Genomic DNA, 20,316 nt, shown 5'->3' on the forward strand with positions numbered 1-20,316 from the left:
CACCAACTATGAAGTTTACAAATGGCTGCACCAACTACACATTCCAAAACGGCTGCACCAATTCAAAGTGTAAAAATGGCTGCACCAACTACACGTTACATAATGACATTTCCACATCAAGCCACAACAAGGAAAATCTTATCAAAATAAATTTGAAGACAAAATTTCCCGAATCCCTCCTCACACCTTCAAATAAACACAGTTACAAAAATGTTAATAAAACAGCGTGTTTTCAATTATTTTATTTTGGATAATGGTTTTAGCTTTTCTTGTAACCAGCGGCAAAAATACTGAGGTCACGTGAAACCAGTGCAATGCAAACTGTGTACTACAACGCGTCCTAATCCGTTGTTATGCCGGGTACCAGGTTGCCGCCGCCATATTGCAAAAATAAGTTTACCGCGTAAATTGAAGACCTGGTTTTTCCCGCTGGACAATTTCTTTTCCTGTTCTTCCTGTATTTACGGACGACTTCATGGCTTGAATTTTCACAAATTAACAGGGTGAGTTGGTACCATGGTAGTATCTGTGTGGACAATTTAATTATTCTGTTGAAAACCTGCGTTTGGGAACTAAGTCTGGTGTGTGATTTTCACGACGGCGCAAAATTTAAATCGCATGTTTGGACCGTAACCATGGAGGTAGCTACATGTAGGTCCACCTCCATAATTGGACGACCTATAGGGGAGGGAACTGGAATGCTCACTTTACTGTGGGCATGGTGAGGATTATTTAAGAAACTGAAAACATTCATTTGTAAGTTCCGTCACCCCTAGGCCTATGTTCCGACAAGTTATATTTGCACATTAGGGCCTACTCTGTTTTTTATCTGCAATAATAAACACACAATTACAACGTGTATTGACTTTACAGGTTTCCCGACAAATTTCGTCAGGGGGTATAAAGTTTGACCATTCATAAGTTAAACTTCTACTATTTATTTAAACGTGAGGGAATCAAATTGATATCGTTCAATTACACTTGAAATTGTTGCTAATCATGAGTAATCATGGTTATGGCTCCCCGAGTAAGCTGGCAATATTATACTTGGCACTTGTTCTTTGGTTGGATGAATGTCCGTGTTGATTACATTTCATGAGCCTTTAATTTCTAAAAATTCAAACTTTTCCCTGCGAGTCGCTAATGCGCCGATATGTCACTTTTTTCAAATGATTTGCCCCTCAAACAAAAATAACAGCCCTTTTTAGTGTTGAACTATTTGAGGCTTATGGTTTTATCAAATCTTGCCTGAAAATATGGCTTTATCAAATTTTGCCTGAAAATGTGGCTTTATTAAATTTTGCTTTAAAATGTGTGACTTTGCCTAAGATTTGGTTTTAATAATTTGCCTGCAAAATGTGTGCAAGGTATCAAATTTTGCCTAAAAATGTGGCTTTATCAAATTTGCCTGAAAATGTGTGCAAGGCTTATGGTTTATCAAATTTTGCTTTAAAATGTGTCCTTACGGGTTTACCAAATTTTGCCTGGAAGTGTGTGCAACGCTATCTTTTTATAGCCTGATGGTTTTATCAAATTTTGCCTAAAAAAAGTGGCTTTATTAAAAAAATTCTGAAAGTGTGTGCAAGCCTTATCACATTTTTGTTTCAAAAAAATGTGTGTTTTGCTTATAAATGTGTGCAATGCGTTATGGTTTCATCAAGTTTTGCCTTAAAATGTGGCTTTTTCAAATTTTGACTGAAAATGTGTGCAAGCCTTAATGTTTTATCACATTTTTGTTTGAAATGTGTGAAAGGTCATAGCCTCATGGCTTTATCAAATTTGCATAAAAATGTATGTTTTATCAAATTTTGCTTGAAAGTGTGCAAGACTGTAGGCTTATGGTGTTATCAAATTTTGCCTAAAATGTGGCTGTATCAAATTTTGCATGAAAATGTATGCAAGGCTAAGCCTTATGGTTTTATCAAATTTTGCTTGTAAGTGTGTAAGACTGTAGGCTATGGTTTCATCAAATTTTGCTTAAAATGTGGCTTTATCAAATTTTGCCTAAAAATGTGTGCAAGGACACTATGGTTTTATCAAAGTTTGCTTGAAAATGAAAAGAAATTGTCTAAAATTGTCAAACTTTTTCTAGTATGCACCTTGCCGGAAAAAAAACACATCAACAACAACACGAGGTTGGCTAAACACTTCAAACTTAACCTAAAAACCATCTAGTCAAGAAGATTATAAATCAGGCAAACCAGTGAGATCAGTGGCTGGATGTGATTTAGGTCTAAACCCTCATCAAAACTCATGGTCAAACTTGCATGCTTAAATTTATGCATATTTTTTTAAACAACAGTCAATTTATCATCCTTTTAAAATTACAATACAGGATTGTTCTTGCTGGTGGAGACAATGTTCTGTCCTGCAAAAGAGCCTTCAGACAGTATGCGAGTGTGGTGCCAATGGTAATCAATTCCTGCCCTGTATTAAGCTCTTCCTGTAGACACCAAAGCTGACATGCAGACCTTGATGACGACACCGTCAAAATGGCTGTGAGAATACCATCCTACCAATCTCACTTTGATCCCAAGGTACTTTCCCATACCCTTAATGACCATAATAGGATTGTTAATCATTAAGAAGCAAAGTTTATTTATGTCATTCTAGAAGCTCACTGATTTATTCCTCCAAAGATTTACTTATCAACATTGAGAAACTAGCATTTGAAGACTTCGAAATTTACTGCTGTACTACATTTCTGTGTACGAACACAAAAACTGAGAAATAATATAAACTATCATTAGTTGATTTAGAGCTGACAAAGTTAATGGTCATTTGGCAGTTTATTTGTATGCGTTGTTATTAAGGAGGTGCAGAATGAGTGTACTCTTTCAGTAAAAAATTGTCTGCTTGAAAACACAGAGTTTTAATTTTTCAGATGGCTGCCACGGATGTCCAAAATGTCTGGCAAGGTGAAGTAGACGGACTGTTGAGATGTCCTACTGGGATGGAAGTGACCACAAACGTCATTAGACACGGATCTGGACTACTTCATGGAGTTCAGACATTCACGATGAGTGCCTTCGGATCTGTTGTATGACCGAGATATCCTTTTGATATACAGTCATTACAGGTAAAACAATCTCCCGAATAAAGTCACTTGAGTGGATAAACGAAGAACAGTAATGTTAGTGTTATGTACACCTAGGTGTGCAAGGCTATGGTTTTATCAAATGTTGCCTGAAAATGTGGCTTTATCAAATTTTGCTTGAAAATGTGTACAAGGCTTAAGGTTTTATCAAATCTTGCCTGAAAATGTGGCTTTATCAAATTTTGCCTGAACATGTGGCTTTATCAAATTTTGCTTGAAAATGTGTACAAGGCTTATGGTTTTATGACATCTTGCCTGAAAATGTGGCTTTATCAAATTTTGCCTGAAAATGTGGCTTTATCAAATTTTGCTTTAAAATTTGTGACTTTGCCTAAGATTTGGTTTTAATCAATTTTGCCTGCAAAATGTGTGCAAGGTATCAAATTTTGCCTAAAAATGTGGCTTTATCAAATTTTGCCTAAAAATGTGTGCAAGGACACAATGGTTTTATCAGAGTTTGCTTGAAAATGAAACAAAATTGTCTAAAAATGGGGCTTCATGGTTTTATCAAATTTTGCCTAAAAATGTGGCTTTATCAAATTTTGCCAAAAAATGTGTGCAAGGACACTATGGTTTTATCAAAGTTTGCTTGAAAATGAAAAAAAATTGCCTAAAAATGGGGCTTCATGGTTTTATCAAATTTTGCCTAAAAATGTGGTTTTATCAAATTTTTCTTCAAAATATGGTTTTCTCAAATTTTTCCTGCAAAATATGGCTTAATCAAATTTTGCATGAAAATATATGCAAGGCTATAATCCTTCTGGTTTTATCAATTTTTGCCTTAAAATGTGGCTTTATCAAATTTTGCCTAAAAATGTGGCTTTATCAAATTTTGCCTGAAAATGTGTGCAAGGTCTTATGGTTTTATCAAATTTTGCTTAAAAATGTGGCTTTATTAAATTTTGCCTAAAAATGTATGCAAGGCTATAGCTTTATGTTTTTTTTCTTCAAATGTTGCTTAAAATGTATGCAAGGTTATAGCATTATGGTTTGATCACATTTTGCCCAAAAATGTGGCATAATTCAATTTTGCCTAAAATGTGTACAAGGGTTATGGTTTTATCAAATTTTGCCTAAAAATGTGGCTTTATCAGATTTTTTTCAAGTGGGAAAGCCTTGCATTTTTGTCAAAATTAGAATTAAATTTGATAAAAGTATAAAAATAAGCCTTGCATTTTTGTTGAAAATAGGTGAAAAATTGATAAAATCACATTTTTGTTAATGTAAGTGACAAAGTGATAAAATCACAAGGGGTAAGCCTTGCATTTTTGTTGAAAATAGGTGAAAATTGGATAAAGCCACAAGGGGTTAGCCTTGCATTTTTGTTGAAAATAGGCAAAAAAAAATTATAAAATCATAAGGGGTAAGCCTTGCATTTTGGTTGAAAAAAAGGTGAAAATTTGATAAAACCACAAGGGGTAAGCCTTGCGTTTTTGTCAAAATTAGGATTAAATTTGATAAGAATATAAAAATAAGCCTTGCATTTTTGTTGAAAATAGGTGAAAAATTGATAAAATCACAAGGGGTAAGCCTTTTATTTGTGATGAAAATAGGTGAAAATTTGATAAAATCACAAGGGGTAAGCCTTGCATTTTTGTTGAAAATAGGCAAAAAATTTATAAAATCATAAGGGGTAAGCCTTGCATTTTTGTTGAAAATAAGCGAAAATATGATAAAATCACAAGGGGTTAGCCTTGCATTTTTGTTAAAAAAGTGCGAAAAACTGATAAAATCATAAGGGGTAAGCCTTGCATTTTTGTCAAAATTAGGATTAAATTTGATAAAAATATAAAAATAAGCCTTGCATTTGTGTTGAAAAGAGGTGAAAAATTGATAAAATCACGTTTTTGTTAATATAAGTGACAAAGTGATAAAATCACAAGGGGTAAGCCTTGCATTTTTGTTGAAAATAGGCAACAAATTTATAAAATCATAAGGGGTAAGCCTTGCATTTTTGTTGAAAATAAGCGAAAATATAATAAAATCCTTGCATTTTTTTTTTAAAAAGGCAAAAAACTGATAAAATCATAAGGGGTAAGCCTAGCATTTTTGCCAAAATTAGGACTAAATTTGATAAAAAATATAAAAATAAGCCTTGCATTTTTGTTGAAAATAGGTGAAAAATTGATAAAATCACAAGGGGTAAGCCTTGCATTTTTGTTGAAAATAGGCCAAAAAATTATAAAATCATAGGGGGTAAGCCTTGCATTTTTGTTGAAAATAAGCGAAAATATGATAAAATCACAAGGGGTTAGCCTTGCATTTTTGTTGTAAAAATGCGAAAAACTCATTAAATCATAAGGGGTAAGCCTTGCATTTTTGTCAAAATTAGGATTAAATTTGATAAAAATATAAAAATAAGCCTTGCATTTTTGGTGAAAATAGGTGAAAAATTGATGAAATCAAAAGGGGTAAGCCTTGCATTTGTGTTGAAAATAGGTGAAAATTTGATAAAATCACAAGGGGTAAGCCTTGCATTTTTGTTGAAAATAGGCAAAAAAATTTAAAAAATCATAAGGGGTTAGCCTTGCATTTCTGTTGAAAAAAATGCGAAAAACTGATAAAATCATAAGGGGTAAGCCTTGCATTTTTGTCAAAATTAGGATTAAATTTGATAAAAAAATAAAAAAATAAAAATAAGCCTTGAATTTTTGTTGAAAATAGGTGAAAATATGATAAAATCACAAGGGGTTAGCCTTGCATTTGTGTTGAAAATAGGCACAAAATTTATAAAATCATAAGGGGTAAGCCTTGCATTTTTGTTGAAAAAGTGCGAAAAAATGATAAAATCATAAGGGGGTAAGCCTTGCATTTTTGTCAAAATTAGGATTAAATTTGATAAAAATATAAAAATAAGCCTTGCATTTTTGTTGAAAATAGGCAAAAAACTTATAAAATCATAAGGGGTAAGCCTTGCGGTTGAAAATAGGCGAAAAATTTACAAAATCACAAGGGGTTAGCCAAGCACTTTTGTTGAAAATAGGCAAACAAGTTATAAAATCATAAGGGGTAAGCCTTGCGTTTTTGTTGAAAATAGGTGAAAATTTGATAAAATCACATGGGGTAAGCATTGCATTTTGGTTGAAAATAGGCGAAAAATTGATACAATCATAAGGGGTAAGCCTTGCATTTTATCACAATTTGGATCAAATTTGATAAAAATATAAGGCATAAGCATTGCATTTTGGTTGAAAATAGGCAAAAAATTGTTTTTATCAAATTTTGCTTTAAAATGTGTGCAGGGCTATAGCCTTATGGTTTTATCAAATTTTGTTTTAAAATGTGTGCAGGGCTATAGCCATAGGTTTTTATCAAATTTTGCTTTAAAATGTGTGCAGGGCTACAGCCTTATGGTTTTATCAAATTTTGCTTTAAAATATGTGCAAGGTTATAACCTTATGGTTTCATCAAATTTGCCTAAAAATGTGGCTAAATTCAATTTCGCTTAAAAATGTGTACAAGGTTACAGCCTTACGGTTTTTAAAACTTTTGCTATAATTGTGTGCAAGGCTGTATATAGCCTAAATTGGCCTAAAAATGTGGCTTTATTAAATTTTGATTGGAAATGTGGCTTCATTAAATTTTGCGTGAAATTGTGGGCAATGCTGTTTTATAGCCTTTTGGTTATCAAATTCTGCTTAAAAATGTGGCATTAATCAATTTTGCCCAAAATGTGTACATGGCTTATGGTTTTATCAAATTTTGCCTACAAATGTGGCTTGATCAGATTTTTTTCCATAAATGTGTCCAAAGTCTTATGGTTTTAATAAATTTTGCCTAAAAATGTGGCTTTGTTAAGTTTTGCTAAAAAATGTGTGCAAGGCTATATGGTCTTATGTTTTTTCCAAATTTTGCTTTAAAATGTATGCAAAGTTATAGCATAATGGTTTGATCAAATTCTGCCTAAAAATGTGGCATTATTCAATTTTGCTTTAAAATGTATGCAAGGTTATAGCAATATGGTTTGATCAAATTTTTCGTAAAAGTGTGGCATTATTTAATTTTGCTCTAAAATGTGTGCAGGGTATAGCCTTATGGTTTTATCAAATTTTGCTTTAAAATGTGTGCAGGGCTTATGGCTTTATCAAATTTTGCTTTAAAATGTGTGCAGGGCTACAGCCTTATGGTTTTATCAAATTTTGCTTTAAAATGTGTGCAGGGCTACAGCCTTGTGGTTTTATCAAGTTTGCCTAAAAATGTGGCTTAATTCAATTTCGCTTAAAAATATGTACAAGGCTTCTGGTTTTATCAAATTTTGCCTCAAAATGTGGCTTTATCAAATTTTGCCTGAAAATGTGTGCAAGGTAATATAGCCTCATGGTTTTATCAAATTTTGCCTGAAAATGTCGCTTGATTAAATTTTGCCTTAAAATGTGTGCAAGGTTATAGCCTTTAAAAATTTTGCTATAATTGTGTGCAAGGCTGTATATAGCCTTAATTTGCCTAAAAATGTGGCTTTATTAAATTTTGCCTGAAAATGTGTGCAAGGCTATTTTATAGCCTTATGGTTATCAAATTTTGCCTTAAAATGTGGCATTATTCAATTTGTGTGCAAGGCTATTTTATAGCCTTATGGTTATCAAATTTTGCCTTAAAATGTGGCATTATTCAATTTTGCCTAAAAATGTGTATACATGGCTTGTGGTTTTATCAAGTTTTGCCTAAAAATGTGGCTTTATCTGAATTTTTTTCTGAAAATGTGTCCAAAGTCTTATGGTTTTATTAAATTTTGCCTAAAATGTGGCTTTGTTAAGTTTTGCCAAAAAATGTGTGCATGGCTATATGGTTTTATGTTTTTTTCAAAATTTTGCTTTAAATTGTATGCAAGGTAATAGCAATATGGTTTGATCAAATTTTTCCTAAAAATGTGGCATTATTCAATTTTGCTCTAAAATGTGTGCAGGGCTATAGCCTTATGGTTTTATCAAGTTTTGCTTTAAAATGTGTGCAGGGCTAGCTATAGCCCTATGGTTTTATCAAATCTTGCTTTAAAATGTGTGCAGGGCTACAGCCTTATGGTTTTATCAAATTTTGCTTTAAAATGTGTGCAAGGTTATAACCTTATGGTTTTATCAAGTTTGCCTAAAAATGTGGCTTAATTCAATTTCGCTTAAAAATGTGTACAAGGCTTCTGGTTTTATCAAACTTTGCCTAAAAACGGGGCTTTATCAAATTTTGCCCGAAAATGTGTGCAAGGTAATAGCCTTATGGTTTTATCAAATTTTGCTATAAAATGTGTGCAAGGCTGTATATAGCCTAAATTTGCCTAAAAATGTGGCTTTGTTAAGTTTTGCCAAAAAATGTGTTCATGGCTATATGGTCTTATGTTTTTTTCCAAATGATTGCTTTAAAATGTATGCAAGGTTATAGCAATATGGTTTGATCAAATTTTTCCTAAAAATGTGGCATTATTCAATTTTGCTCTAAAATGGTGCAGGGCTGGCTATAGCCCTATGGTTTTATCAAATCTTGCTTTAAAATGTGTGCAGGGCTACAGCCTTATGGTTTTATCAAGTTTGCCTAAAAATGTGGCTTAATTCAATTTCGCTTAAAAATGTGTACACGGCTTCTGGTTTTATCAAATTTTCCTATAAAAATGGGGCTTTATCAAATTTTGCCCGAAAATGTGTGCAAGGTAATAGCCTTATGGTTTTATCAAATTTTGCTATAAAATGTGTGCAAGGCTGTATATAGCCTAAATTTGCCTAAAAATGTGGCTTTATTAAATTTTGCCTGAAAATGTGTGCAAGGCTATTTTATAGCCTTATGGTTATCAAATTTTATTTTTAAATGTATGCAAGGCTATAGCCTTATGGTTTTCTCAAATGTTTGCTTGAAAATGTTTACAAGTATGGTTTTGTGTGTACGAAAATAAAGGCTATTTTTTAAGGGTGAATCAATTCAAGTTTTGATTGCCCTAAAGTCGAAGACTACTATCTCATTATTACTTGAGTTGTCTACTTGACCATCATATTTGAACACAGTGCAGCAATGGGTGTGTATTATTTTTAGACCTAATTTCATATGCGCAAAAAAACTTTGCTAAAAGCGACTTAATACATACCCAATTGCATTGTATTTAAACATGGTGGCCTGAGGGTCCATCTTAACTCGATGGAACCCACCCCCACACTGTAGGGGGGCTTACATTGGTCCTTATAGTGTTGGAGTGGGTTCCATCGAGATAAGATGGACCTTCCGTATTTGAATTAGAGGGGGGGGGGAGATGGGGGGATGATGCAAATAAAACACAAGTTACAAGGAGAGTTCTGTTCAATTTTTTATTGAAAATTTTTGCCAAAAAAAAAGCAGAGTCGTGCAAACACCTATGCCTGTCGGTGGACCCCCTCGGCCACCTGGAACTTGTGATGATCTTAAGGTCCAAAGTGGAATGGTTGATATGTTCTCTGTTCAGTGAAGTTCAATTAGATGCACTACTAGTGGTTTGTAACAACGATGTACTGTCTTACAAATCGAACGAGCTAGACGCAATTTAGCGCTTGGTTTTAGACGCAGAAGTGCTGAGCAGAAGGTAGTTGTTGCTTGCTTAAATGAAATGGTGCCCTCAAGAGTGCTTAGGATTTCACCGATTGTGGTTTCGCAACCAAGCCGCACTGGTGGTACCAAGAGTTGTCGCACTTGTTCCAATGGGATCTTAACTCAACAGATGATGACAACTTCTATCCAGATGATGATGTGCTGGTCAGAGAAACAAGTTCTGTAATGGGCAGTAATTTTGTATACCAATTGTGTGTAACGCAAGTCGCCAAGATTCTTTGAAAAAGTGCTGACGCATTAACACAAACGCCAACAATTTGTTGAACAGTTTGGGCATGATAAGTATTGATGTTTTCTCACTGAATGTTTGCCAATACCTGATACCGGAGATGACATTGGATCGATATTCAGTCTACCATAACGAAAATAGACATTAACCAAATATTCCACAAGGCTAAGATTGATTGTGATAAATCAGGGGAAGTATGGGTATTTCAATACACAGGTAAAAGTGTAAAGATCACGCAACATCAGGGAAGTATGGGTAATTCAATACACAGGTAAAAGTGTAAGGAATACGCAAGACCAGGGGAAGTATGGGTAATTCAATACACAGGTAAAAGTGTAAAGAATAGGCAAGACCAGGGGCAGTATGGGTAATTCAATACACGGTTAAAAGTGTAAAGATCACGCAACATCAGGGGCAGTATGGGTAATTCAATACACAAGTAAAAGTGTAAAGAATACGCAACATCAGGGGAAGTATTGGTAATTCAATACACAGGTAAAAGTGTAGAGAATACGCAACATCAGGGGCAGTATGGGTAATTCAATACACAGGTAAAAATGTAAAGAATACGCAAGACCAGGGGAAATATGGGTAATTCAATACACAGGTAAAAGTGTAAAGAATACGCAACATCACGGGAAGTATGGGTAATTCAATACACAGGTAAAAGTGTAAAGAATACGCATCACCAGGGGAAGTATGGGTAATTCAATACACAGGTTAAAGTGTAAAGAATCTGCAACATCAGGGGCAGTATGGGTAATTCAATACACAGGTAATAGTGTAAAGAATATGCTAGACGAGGGGAAGTATGGGTAATTCAATACACAGGTAAAAGTGTAAAGATCACGCAAGACCAGGGGAAGTATGGGTAATTCAATACACAGGTAAAAGTGTAAAGATCATGCAACATCAGGGGAAGTATGGGTAATTCAATACACAGGTAAAAGTGTAAAGAATACGCAACATCAGGGGAAGTATGGGTAATTCAATACACAGGTAAAAGTGTAAAGAATACGCAAGACCAGGGGAAGTATGGGTAATTCATTACACAGGTAAAAGTGTAAAGAATACGAAACATCAGGGGAAGTATGGGTAATTCAATACACAGGTAAAAGTGTAAAGATTAAAAAAGACCAGGGGAATTATGAGTAATTCAATACACAGGTAAAAGTGTAAAGATCACGCAACATCAGGGGCAGTATGGGTAATTCAATACACAGGTAAAAGTGTAAAGAAAACACAAGACCAGGGGAAGTATGGGTAATTCGAAACACAGGTAAAAGTGTAAAGATCACGCAACACCGGGGGAAGTATGGGTAATTCAATACACAGGTAAAAGTGTAAAGAAAACGCAAGACCAGGGGAAGTATGGGTAATTCGAAACACAGGTAAAAGTGTAAAGATCACGCAACATCAGGGGCAGTATGGGTAATTCAATACACAGGTAAACGTGTAAAGAAAACGCAAGACCAGGGGAAGTATGGGTAATTCGAAACACAGGTAAAAGTGTAAAGATCACGCAACATCAGGGGCAGTATGGGCAATTCAATACACAGGTAAAAGTGTAAAGAATACGCAAGACCAGGGTAAGTATGGGTAATTCAATACACAGGTAAAAGTGTGAAGATCACGCAACATCAGGGGCAGTATGGGTATTTCAATACACAGGTAAAAGTGTAAAGATTAAAAAAGACCAGGGGAAATATGGGTAATACAATACACAGGTAAAACTGTAAAGAATACGCAACATCAGGGGAAGTATTGGTAATTCAATACACAGGTAAAAGTGTAAAGAATACGCAAGACCAGGGGCAGTATGGGTAATTCGAAACACAGGTAAAAGTGTAAAGATCACGCAACACCGGGGGAAGTATGGGTAATTCAATACACAGGTAATAGTGTAAAGAATATGCTAGACGAGGGGAAGTATGGGTAATTCAATACACAGGTAAAAGTGAAAAGAATGCGCAATACCAGGGGAAGTATGGGTAATTCAACACACAGGTAAAAGTGTAAAGATCACGCAACATCAGGGGCAGTATGGGCAATTCAAAACACAGGTAAAAGTGTAAAGAATACGCAAGACCAGGGTAAGTATGGGTAATTCAATACACAGGTAATAGTGTAAAGAATATGCAAGACGAGGGGAAGTATGGGTAATTCAATACACAGGTAAAAGTGTGAAGATCACGCAACATCAGGGGCAGTATGGGTGTTTCAATACACAGGTAAAAATGTAAAGAATACGCAACATCAGGGGAAGTATTGGTAATTCAATACACAGGTAAAAGTGTAAAGAATACGCAAGACCAGGGGCAGTATGGGTAATTCGAAACACAAGTAAAAGTGTAAAGAATACGCAACACCGGGGGAAGTATAGGTAATTCAATACACAGGTAATAGTGTAAAGAATATGCTAGACGAGGGGAAGTATGGGTAATTCAATACACAGGTAAAAGTGAAAAGAATGCGCAATACCAGGGGAAGTATGGGTAATTCAACACACAGGTAAAAGTGTAAAGATCACGCAACATCAGGGGCAGTATGGGCAATTCAAAACACAGGTAAAAGTGTAAAGAATACGCAAGACCAGGGTAAGTATGGGTAATTCAATACACAGGTAAAAGTGTGAAGATCACGCAACATCAGGGGCAGTATGGGTATTTCAATACACAGGTAAAAGTGTAGATTAAAAAAGACCAGGGGAAATATGGGTAATACAATACACAGGTAAAAGTGTAAAGAATACGCAACATCAGGGGAAGTATTGGTAATTCAATACACAGGTAAAAGTGTAAAGAATACGCAAGACCAGGGGCAGTATGGGTAATTCGAAACACAGGTAAAAGTGTAAAGAATACGCAACACCGGGGGAAGTATGGGTAATTCAATACACAGGTAATAGTGTAAAGAATATGCAAGACGAGGGGAAGTATGGGTAATTCAATACACAGGTAAAAGTGTAAAGATCACGCAACATTAGGGGCAGTATGGGTAATTCAATACACAGGTAAAAGTGTAAAGAATACGCAAGACCAGGGGAAGTATGGGTAATTCAATACACAGGTAACATTGCAGAGAATATGCAACACCAAGGGAAGTATGGGTAATTCAAAACACAGTTAAAAGTGTAAAGAATATTTTACTCCAGGGGAAGTATGGGTAATTCAAAACACATGGGGAAGTGTAGAGAGTGCGCAACACCAGGGAAAGTATGGGTAATTCAAAACACATGTGAAAGTGTAGAGAGTGCGCAACACCAGGGAAAGTATGGGTAATTCAAAATACACAAGGAAGTGTAAAGAATAAGCAAGACCAGGGGAAGTATGGGTTATTCAACACACATGTGAAAGTGAAGAGAATACACAACACTAGGGGAAGTATGGGTAATTCAAAACACAAAGAAAGTGTTGAGAATATGCAACCCTTGACCTCTTCTAAAAACCAACCAGCTCAAATGATAAGAATCCATTGTCATCTTTGGTATCAAAAGGCAATAAAAAGGGTGTTCTTACTATATATTTTTGATTTTAAGTGGCATGACCAAGCAGAACATGTTTCTCCAGCCCTCATATCATCAACTGGATAGAAGTCCTCATCACCCACCAAGTCCAGATTCCATTGGCTCAAGCGAAGACATCTCAAGGCACCTTTGATGATCTTGAAAGATCCCCAGTTCAAACCTGTTTACTAGAGAACAAAAGAGTGACGTGACCAACAAAAGGCTAAATGATAAGGGGCCCTCATCCCGACGTCTTGAGAGATCTTGCCGAACCAAACGTTTTAGGGACCAACCACTACTTTCCAGCTCGGAGCGCGCTAGTATGTATGCATCCAAAAATTGCTTCGCTCTAGCTCATCAAATTTGTAAGGCAATACACCAGTGAAACAAAACACTAGTGGTGCATCTAATTAAACTTCACTGAACAGAGAACATACCTTCCATTGCACCCAGACCAGCAGGATCAACACTTGTTCCAGGCAGCCGAGGGGGTCCACCAACAGGCACAGGTGTTTGCACAACTCTGCGAGTTTTTCAGAGGGTTTGGATGAGGCCCTAACATACATGTTAAACTAATCAGAATGAGCTGCTCCTACACAATGAGTCCAATAAATATTTTCGTGGTTTTACCTTAAGCTCTGAAAAATATTCTCAATATCTTTCAGAGCTAAAACCCTATTGAAAAAAAGTATAAGTAAGGGAATTTTATCATTTTATTTGATAGAAATTTCCATATCTCTATACAAGATACTGAGATTTCCATAATTTTGCTCAATTTCTGCCAAACAAACATCACTCATAATAAAAATCGTTACTTTTTACAAAACAATTACTGAGATTTAACCAAACAAAAAAGAAATGAGTTTTACCGGCCTTTTTTTTGATAGAAAAGTCCATATCTCTGCAAGATACCGAGATTTCCATAATTTCGTTTTTATATTTGCTTGCGAGAAAACTCATTATTTTAATTAAAACAATTCTTTTTCATTGTCTCATTCTTTGGTAGGAGCAACCCTTACATTTCAACTAATTAAATTAATATATTAACACAAAGACATGTGATTCAGACATGGCGGTTAGGTTTTCTCTTCAATTCTTAGCATCTACAATTTCTACAAATATTGTTTTAAAATTTCTCTGAACAGTTTCAATCAGAGTGTTCTCTGAATGGTAAAACTGTTTCCCAAGAAGACAATCAGAGTGCCCTGATTATCTGCAAGGGAAGGTATCAATTATATTTATCCAAAAGTCCCACCAAAATTGTGTTGACGATTCTTAGAACAATTTAAACCAGTGTGCTTTCTGACTGGTAAAACTGTCCCAAGAAGACAATCAGAGTGCCCTGATTACCCGCAAGGGACGGTATAAAATCATATTCATCCAAAAATCGAAAGAAAAGTTTGTTTGAAATTTCTCTAAACAGTTTCAATCAGAGTGCTCTCTGACTGGTAAAACTGTTTTCCAAGAAGACAATCAAAGTGCCCTGATTATCTGCAAGGGAAGATGTTCCTTTGGTTTTGTGAGGAATTTTTGTTAGTTTTTCCATAGAGTAAGGACTATTTCGAATTAATTGAAGTCTGAATCATACATCTTTAATGCAGATAAGGGATGGATCTTGGGACAAACGGGGAGTTTTAGTGATTCACCACCCAGGGAGAAGTGTGGATAAATCTAACGGAGTCAAAGTGTTATTTCACCATACTAAGGGTAGTATGGATATTTCACCACAGAAGGGAGTAGTTCACAACACAAGGAGAAGTGTCATTTACCACAGTGTAAGAAATAGGTTGATCACCTCACAAGGAAAAGTGTAAGCAATTCACCAATCAAGTGAAAGGGTCATTAATCACAAAGTAAAGTATGGGTAGATCACCAGACAAGATTATTGGCACACCCCCGGGGACATAGACTAATGTACAAAACTAACTAATTAAATACCTATCAAATATTAAGTCACATTTACTTGGACTCGCAATTTATGCCCCTTAAAAATCATGGGTAAATATTTCAGTAAGGGTAGATCAGCACACAAGGGAAGTATGAGTAGATCACCACACAAGGGCAGTATGCGTAAATCACAACATAAGTGAAGGGAAGAGAATACGCCACGCCGGCCAGGGGAAGAATTGGCAATTCACAACAACATTGGCAATTCAAAAGTGTAGAGAACACGCAACACCAGGAGAATCATGGGTAATTCAAAACACAGTTGGAAGTTCAGAGAGTTCGCAATACTAGGGGAATTATGGGTAATTCACAACACAGTTGAAAGTGTAGAGAATACGCAACACCAGGGGAAGTATGGGTAATTCAAAACACAGGTGAAAGTGTAGAGCATACCAAACACCAGGGGAAGTATGGGTAATTCAAAACACAGGTGAAAGTGTAGCGAATACCCAACACCAGGGGAAGTTTGGGTAATTCACAACACAGTTGAAAGTGTAGAGAATACGCAACACCAGGGGAAGTATGGGTAATTCACCACATGTAAAATAGTAATGAAATGTTTACTTATCTGCATTAGTTTTAATTAAATACACCTTAAATGTTGGGTCAAATTTTCTTTGACACCTAATGAACCTACTTAGACACTAAAGTGTCATCTATTTCAGACATTAGACCCGCAAAAAAAAGGAAATTTCCAGAAACAGACACAGCAAGATTTTGTACTGTGTTTTTTTTTTTTGGAGACACTTAAGTGTCACCTATTTCAGACATGCAACTCAGAATATTTGCAAAAGATTTGATGTTTCCAGAAACAGGCACAGCAAGATTTTGTACTGTGTTTTTTTAATTTCCAATGGCTAAGATTACCAAACCATAAAAACAGCTGACCAGCTGAAAAGTTGCATGGCTGCTAATTGCTGATGTATGAGATGGGCGAAAACCCCCCTAAAAACCCATATGGGGAAAAAAAGGGGGGGAAAATTCCCATGCCGGCTCCACTATATGGCAACCAAGTTTGTCAACTCCAAACATCAGCACACCTAAATTGAATGACCTAAATGAATAGTGACAGAATTATAACTACATACAACTAAGCCTTTGACAAATCGGAATTTTGATTTGAATGAATCACCACACAAGGAAAAAATGGATGATTCACGAGGGGTAAATATAGGTAGATCACCACACAAGGAAAGTATGGATAGTTCACCAAGGGTAAATAGAGGTAGATCACCACACAAGGAAAGTATGAATGATTCACCATGGGTAAATATAGGTAGATCACCACACAAGGAAAGTTTGAATGATTCACCATGGGTAAATATAGGTAGATCACCACACAAGGAAAGTATGAATGATTTACCATGGGTAAATATAGGTAGATCACCACACAAGGAAAGTATGAATGATTCACCATGGGTAAATATAGGTAGATCACCACACAAGGAAAGTATAAGTGATTCACCATGGGTAAATATAGGTAGATCACCACACAAGGAAAGTATGAATGATTCACCATGGGTAAATATAGGTAGATCACCACACAAGGAAAGTATGAACGATTCACCATGGGTAAATATAGGTAGATCACCACACACGGAAAGTATGAATGATTCACCACTCAGGATGTGCACATTTCAATCTTGCAGACAATGATGCTTTCAAGAAAAGCCTTCATTATCTTGGTGATAATATATTAAACCTTCAGATCCATCCCAGATACAAGTAGTTACAAATCAAAGCTACAAACACTAAACTACTGCTGAGAAAAAGGCATCTCCACTGGTGGTGAACTGAACTTGAATAGAGATCCGCCACTCTCGTCTTGATAAGTTGATCTGTAGAGGATGAAAGAGAGGAAATTTCGAAATAATATTAAACAGTTAAGAAAACCTTTAACCAGGTCAATACAACAAACATCTGAGTATTAAGTACATCATTGGAATTTAAAAAAGCATAATATTATAATTTGCAATCCAATAGTTTTGAATAAAGAATTTCCAGAAGTAGCATGTGAAACTTTCAACAGGTAATGAGCTGCTTAATTTCAGGGATGTGATAGAATGTTGAAAACAAAAACTATGGGCCCAAAGCGTGAAAGCTTGTGAGCGCTAAGCCCACTTACATTCATTTATCTTTGGTTTGAAAGACCGCAATCTGAGGTGTGCAAATGATTTATCTTCATACTATTATGAACACAAAAAATTATTTAAAAATAACACTTTGACAGTGGTTTTTAGCGATACATCTAAGCCCAATTTCACATAGCTGTTATCAGAAAAAAAGTAGAATGTAATGATTCATTTATGCCTCGAAATCGCGTGTTTTTTCTTACTTTGTGAACTAACACGGTCGGCCATTTTGCATTGTCAAAAACTTGACTCCACAAATTGGCGTGCCGGTTCACGATGATAGTGAAAAACTGTGCAATTTCAAGGCATATATGTGTGGATTCTTATATTCTACAATTTCCACCTTTTAAACAATATGCATTTCATAACAAACACTTTCAAACGCTTTTCATAGACCAACTTGCCCAATCCGAGGCAATGTGTCCTTTTAACAAATAACTAATGCTCAAACATATTTCAGGTCATGGTATGGCTAATGGTCTGAGGTGGCATGTCTACCCAAAGTTAGTTTCATATTTAAAGTTATGCCTTCAGAGTTTTTGTAAGCAACTCAACGAGTACATAAAGGCAAGCAACTGCATTTTAGCTGGGAGATAACGAGTTTTGTTTTGCAACTTGTCATGGCACATCTGAGAAACCAAAAAGAAGGAAATCAGCTGATCAACTGAAGATCTGATCAACTGAAGATCTGCATGCCTGACACATTCCTGGAGTTGTTTATGAGATTAGAGACATTGGACACCTTTGGTAATTGTCAAAGACCAGTCTTCTCACTTTGTGTATCTCAACATATGCACAAAATATGTGAAAATTTGAACCTGTCGAATTGCAAGATAATAATGGAAGAAAAAACATCCTTGTCACCCTTGTCACACAAAGTTGTATGCTTTCCGATGCTTGATTTCAAGACCTCAAAATACAATTCAAATATTAGATGAAAATTATATCTTCCTCGAAAACAACGTTACATCTGAGGGAGCCGTTTCTCACATTGATCGAAGTAAGTTTTGATGATAACAGTGATTACTAAAAAGAGCTTAAAGGCACTGGACACTAGTCCAGTGCCTTTACCTTTAAGCCTTTTTATACAGAAAAATGTATCCTACCTATAAAGTTGATTGACTAGCCATCACGGTAGGTTGTTTCCAACATCGCACAAGGAATCAAATGAGGAACTGTGTAGCTAAAAGAATAAATGAAGAAAAAAGGTTAAACAAGTTGTTTTAAATATCAACAGACCATCAATGCAAATTTCAAACATCAAAGCATTTTTTTTAGGAACTGTGGGTTTCCACATAAAATGCTATATAATTTGTGTAGGAAACAAAATCAAAGTGCGCACCAAACACATTTTTTTAGAAAATATACTGTTTGTATGAAACTTCTAATGAACATGAAGGTGTTTCTTTTCCTACATCATTTCAAGTTATTAATTTTTAATTTTGTTTTACCCTATTAAAAACACTGATGTGTGTTAGCACTGTATACTCAGTACTTCCCCCCCCCCCCCCGAGTCCTGTGAAAACATCACAGGCATACAATACTCGGTTTGGATTCGAACCCACAACCTTTGCAATTCTAGAGCAGTGTATTACCAACTAGACTACCGAGACTGCCCGGTATCTATGGGTAGTTTGAATCTAATGTTTTGGCAGCGGGTACCGCAGCGATATAAATAGATGTTTAAGTTTGCATCAGGGATAAAGAATATTAACTTTGGTATTTTACCCTTTGAAGTTGGTAAAGTGGTCCAAATGCTTCATCCTTCACAGATGTACTTCCGTTGACTGTTTGATGGTCAGCCAATATGAACAAAGATCTGACACTCTGTCTGAATTACTTGATCTGTAGAGGATGACAAGTTTGAGAAAGTAATATTTTAATAACAATTTCTATCGGGAACTGATTTCATCCAGAAAATTTGCACAGCCAACTATCTGGATTTAACATGTTATTTACTAAGGCTAAATGTAGCATGCATGACATTACTCCTAGAACTATATTTTGGTTTTGTCCGGCTATCGTCATATGGCCTGACGAAACCCAAATAGTTCTAGGAGTATAGCATGACATTTTGGTCTTTAGAAGTATACACAAGTAGTACAATTAGTTCAAGTAAAAATAAAAGGGCTGACCATTATGTGCTCCCTGCGGTGCTGCACAGAAGTTTTTAACACAGTAAACTTGTTCAAACTGCGGCACTTTAATGCTTTAATTAATTGCAAACTAACAATGATGTGGTGATGATTGCGCCCATCAAAAAGTGTACATGCCTTTTCTCCTGCCGATAGGTGGCGCTCTAATGAGACATTTCAACTCAATTATGTCGAACACGGGCCCCACATTCAATTCAAATTCTTCATGATAAATGCGTTATATCAAAATAATAATATCACAATCATATAAAGTAACTCACATTACGCTTGTTGTGGTAGTCGTGCCGTTGAAAAACCCGTACATTCCGGTCAATTTGTTTGTAGATAGAGATGTGTTCACGTGTTGAGGCCTTCCATTTTGTCTTTAAGAAAGCGTGTGAATTTGTATAGTCACGTGGTCATCCAACGGCCTTGGTACAGTCGTTTTCATTGGTCAGTCTTCATCAAATGGCCATAACAGTTTCTTTTTTGTTACTACATGTATTTCATCAGAAGTTTCATTACCCAAAGGCAAATCAATGAAATAAAAATACTAAAAATTAGTTTATTTTATTTTAAATAATGCACATTATTGTTCGAAAACTGCCCAGCGCGGCACCGTAATAAGTTCTAGCACGTGATCACACAACCCCCCCAATCCTGGCATGGGCTCAGAAACTAATTTGCATAATAACAACAAGTCCTTCTCTTTT

The 20,316-nt window shown here is 35.6% G+C and overlaps 2 long non-coding RNA genes across 2 annotated transcripts; one reads left to right on the plus strand and one right to left on the minus strand.

The window, feature by feature from the left end:
* Positions 1 to 430: 430 nt before the first annotated feature.
* LOC139944630 (uncharacterized) lies at positions 431 to 3,654 on the plus strand. Its single transcript, XR_011786994.1, has 3 exons — positions 431 to 503; positions 2,336 to 2,537; positions 2,885 to 3,654. It is a non-coding gene; the product is annotated as an uncharacterized lncRNA (long non-coding RNA).
* A 5,710-nt stretch (positions 3,655 to 9,364) lies between these two features.
* LOC139944491 (uncharacterized) lies at positions 9,365 to 19,993 on the minus strand. Its single transcript, XR_011786969.1, has 4 exons — positions 19,885 to 19,993; positions 19,197 to 19,313; positions 18,575 to 18,651; positions 9,365 to 17,174 (listed from the first exon to the last, which is right to left on the minus strand). It is a non-coding gene; the product is annotated as an uncharacterized lncRNA (long non-coding RNA).
* Between the last annotated feature and the right edge of the window lie 323 nt (positions 19,994 to 20,316).

This window comes from Asterias amurensis, chromosome 11 (assembly GCF_032118995.1).
Source record: "Asterias amurensis chromosome 11, ASM3211899v1".
NCBI lineage: Eukaryota > Metazoa > Echinodermata > Asteroidea > Forcipulatida > Asteriidae > Asterias > Asterias amurensis.